The following is a 4,524-nucleotide window of genomic DNA, read 5'->3' as shown; positions in this document are numbered from 1 at the left end:
ATTTCTTTTTTTTTTCCTCGATAATTCTTTTTTTTTTCAAACTAAATAAAACGTTTTTTTTCTTTTTTTTTTTTGAGCTAAAAAGTTTTTTTTTTTCTTACTCCCCTCTTTTGTGTAACTAAAATTTTGTTTTAACCATTTCAAAAAAAAAAAATTGCTTTAACCATTTCACACTAATTGTCTTAACTTACTTTTACACTCTAATTTAATCTAAAAATCTCTAATTGTGTATAATTAAAAGTTACAAAAAATTAATATTATCAAAATTTACATCGAGATAAATAAAACAGAATCTCACTTGACGATAATTTAACATTTAAATTAAAAATAAAATACAAATTAAAAGTAATCGAAGAATAGCGTAAAAAATTTAAATGAAATAATTGCTCTGAATTAAAAGGTGTAACCTTTAGTAAGCAGTGTGAATCGAATCTCTATTCAATCCAAAATTCTCAAATTGTTTTTTTATTACTACGATTAAAAAATGTGCAATAATTATCTAAAAAAAATGTGCAATAATAACAACAAGATCTAATTAGTGAGTCCCACCAAAATGGCTTGGACGTGGGATAACATAATTTTTTATGGAAATCATATATGTATATAATAATGACAATAATTGGGAGATTATATAATTGTTTTTCTTAAATAATATAATATAATATGGATTTTGTATCTATACTAATTATTTTAATGCAAATTATTAAATAAGACGATCTCATATGGTCATATCATCTCTATTATACTGACTCATATAGGTTTAGTGTGTCAAATTTATCTCTTATAGTTTTAAAGCGACTAATTAGAGAAATTAATATGTAGATTCGTTTTATTCAAAGATAGTTTTATACGAGACGGGCTATTTTTTAAAAAAATAAATCATAAGTTTCTAGAAAAATTGTAGTTGACAAAAAAAATAGGTTAAAGATTAGGAATTTAATGTCTACGACAATAATCAACTGTTTAAAGTTCCTAATCACATTTTAACTTAACGTTTTCAATGTCATTCAATAAATATTGAATAATGAAATCAAACTTATACAATCTGGCGAAAGGTCCTCAATCATGTCAATGGCAGTTTAGGACATTAATTTAATTTTAGAGATTTTGTTTTTTAAATATTTTCACATAATTTTGGGCCAACATGTAAGAATTTTAGAAAAAGTTAAGCGAAAAAATAAAAAAAATTAAGCAAATAAGCGAAATTCTAAACTTTTCCCAAAAGTAAGCGTCCAAACCCCAAAGCTGTGCTTTGGAGCTGTTCGCAGTTACTAACTGCGAACAGCTATAAAAGACAAAAAAACTGTTCGCAGTTAGTAACTGCGAACAGTTCAAAAAACACAAAATAGCTGTTCGCAGTTAGACTGCGAACAGCAAAAAGACAAAATAGCTGTTCGCAGTTACTAACTGCGAACAAAAAAAAAAAAAAAAAAAAAAAATCTGTTCGCAGTTAGTAACTGCGAACAGCTATTTTGTCTTTTTTGACCTGTTCGCAGTTGGTAACTGCGAACAGCTCCAAAGCACAGCTTCGGGGTTTGGACGCTTACTTTTGGGAAAAGTTTAGAATTTCGCTTATTTGCTTAATTTTTTTTATTTTTTCGCTCAACTTTTTCTAAAATTCTATTTAGGTTAAGTCAAAGATAGTGTAAATTAACTGAAAGCTTATTTTCAAAAAGAAATTCTCAAAATATGTTTCGGGATAAGTTAATTTTCAAAATAAGTATTTTTATGCCAAAGCTGAGGTCAGAAATTGTTCTATGATACTACAATGAAACCGTATTATATTTTTTTCTCCCTTCAAAAACATTGCCTTACTTTGGGAACAAAGTCGTGACAAATAATTTTTTTCTTGTTCGTTGTTAGTGATATTGAATAAACTCTAATTTTAGACTCGGATACGTAAATACTTGTTTTGAGAATTTAAATTTTTTTAACCTTATTGTAAGAATTTTTTAAAAAGAACTTAATTTTTTTTTCTATTTTTAAAACTAATATTGACTAATATTTGAGGCCCATAATTTATGGGCCATATAATAAAGCGTAGTCGGAAATTTGAAAAAAATAAGATTATTTAACAAATTAATTCCAAAAATAAGCTCCGTGAAAACTTATTTCCCAAAATAAGCGTTCGTACATCCAAGCCTAGGTTCGGCAAGAGTCGTTGTTAGTAACAGCGAAAGAGAAAAAAAAAATTAAAAGCCCAAAGTCGCTGTTACTAACAGCGACTTAAAATTTTAAAAAAAAAAATAATAATAAATTTTTTTTTTTGTTAAGTCGCTGTTAGTAACAGCGACTTAATGCGTTTTAAGTTTTCAGTTCACCTCAAAGTCGCTGTTACTAGGTGGTTAAGGTTTTTTATTAAATGTTTACTGTTCTAGTACACTAATAAACCATGCATTTCTTTGTTGTATTTTAATTTATTGCTTATATGTGTCTGTATTTCTAAAATTGTTCATTTTATCTTTCAGGTTGTCTGATATATGAAATCTTTGCTGGTATGAAGCTTAACAAGACAGAAGAACTCTGAAATACTTCTTCAATTCCAAAGGTATCACATATTTTCTATGTATGATGTCGTTTTATGTTATAGTCAAATTCTTTAAAATAGTTACAGAATTTAATTGTTAGTAAGCACGATTTTCTTATATATGCAAAATTATGATGAATTGGCTACTTGGTCCTCAAGATGACAATAATTCTTTTTGTATGTCTTTTTATTATTGTTCTTTCAGTCGTTGCTTCTAGATTATTAGAGATTATTGAGTTCTATGCCGTCCAAGAGATTAAATACTTCCACGCTTATTGAAAATAGTGGTAAGTTTTGAAAAGTTTCTAGTACCAAGGTTATGATTTCTCTGATCCTTTTACTTTATTCAAGGAGGGATTACACATCTTATTCTCTCCATATGCAATCCTGAAACTCTATCTATTGGACAAGTTCATTCATGCCGATACAAGCATGTACAAATGGCCCCATCTTAGTATTTCCCTTTGTATTGTCTAAAATGTAGGTTACGCTGCTGCACAAACTTGGTCATGTCAAATGGGACATGTTGCTGTTACTAACAGCGACTTAAAAAAAAATTAAAAAAAAAAATTTTTTTTTTTAAGTTGCTGTTAGTAACAGTGACTTTGGGCTTTTATTTTTTTTTTTTTAAGTCGCTGTTTTCGCTGTTAGTAACAGCGACTTTAGGCTTTTAATTTTTTTTTTTTCTCTTTCCCTGTTACTAACAGCGACTCTTGCCGAACCTAGGCTTGGATGTACGGACGCTTATTTTGAAAAATAAGTTTTCACGGAGCTTATTTTTGAAATTAAATTGTTAAATAATCTTATTTTTTTCAAATTTTCAAGCGTAGTCCTCCTTGGGTCAAACTTGCATCCCATTAATAAAAATTTGAAGAAGAGAATAACACATGGTTGCTTAGAGCACTGACATATTTGAACGGAAGAACTCATGTTTTCAATTTTCATAAAACATTTAACTAATTTGATGGTTAGTCTAATAACACATTGTGAGATATGCCTTATACTAGGGTTAATTAGTCTAATAATAGAAAGTTTTGTGAAATTAGATTTAATTAAGTTTTGGATAAACAAAATTACAAAACTTAGGGACTAATTTGATGGTTCAAGCCAAAGTTAATTAAATATCAAGTTTGGGTAAGATTCATATTTAGATTCGCATGTATGTTTTAACGCATGTTGATATCATGTTAAATTGGGTTCTATTAATGCAAGTGTTAAAACTCTTAACAACGACAACGAATTTGATCACATGAGGTAATTGATGTGAAGTATCTATCGTGTACTTTGGAGAAGGAAGATGGAGATGTGTCGAATTATGCTGAATTGATTTTTCGAATGATACATGAGATGATCGATGTGAAGTATGTTAGAAGCCATGAACAGAACTTCACTAAAGATGTTAGACCATACCCTGAATGAGGCAATGCATGATATGAAGGTTGATCGAACAAGGCAATTTGATGCAGCAAACGGAGAAGGGAAGAATGATAGTGCTTGTTCGAGCATGTATTGTGCTCATCCGAACACATTTATCAGCAGCTCATAGTAGCTCTCTAATTGTGCTGCGCACTCAAGCACATAGGTAGCTTATTCAAGCAATTGCCTATGATGCCCAACGGTAAATTTATTCTTACGGCAATGAAGGGGGGCTTTATTTCTATTTATTGCCATGCTTTAATGTAGAGTTATTGTGTGATTCTATGATGAAATATACCGTCTATATAAAGGGCATATACATTTCTAGAATCAAAACACAACATTGTAAGAGACGGATAATACAAAATAAAGAGGTTAGGGTGTTGATCATAAGAGTTTCTTCATTGCATTAGTATTTGTGATCTCTATTGTTGGGAGATAGTTTGGCTTAAGAGGTTGTTCTCAAGTTTAAGAGGGTTATTTATATTATATTGTTGAATTTAATTATAAATAAACTATTGTTGACGTGATGTATCCAAGATATCTCATATATTGTTGTGTTCTTCTTCCCATTGTTTCTT

The sequence above is a fragment of the Amaranthus tricolor genome, chromosome 11 (assembly GCF_026212465.1).
Source record: "Amaranthus tricolor cultivar Red isolate AtriRed21 chromosome 11, ASM2621246v1, whole genome shotgun sequence".
Lineage (NCBI taxonomy): Eukaryota > Viridiplantae > Streptophyta > Magnoliopsida > Caryophyllales > Amaranthaceae > Amaranthus > Amaranthus tricolor.
This window is presented reverse-complemented; position numbering follows the sequence as displayed.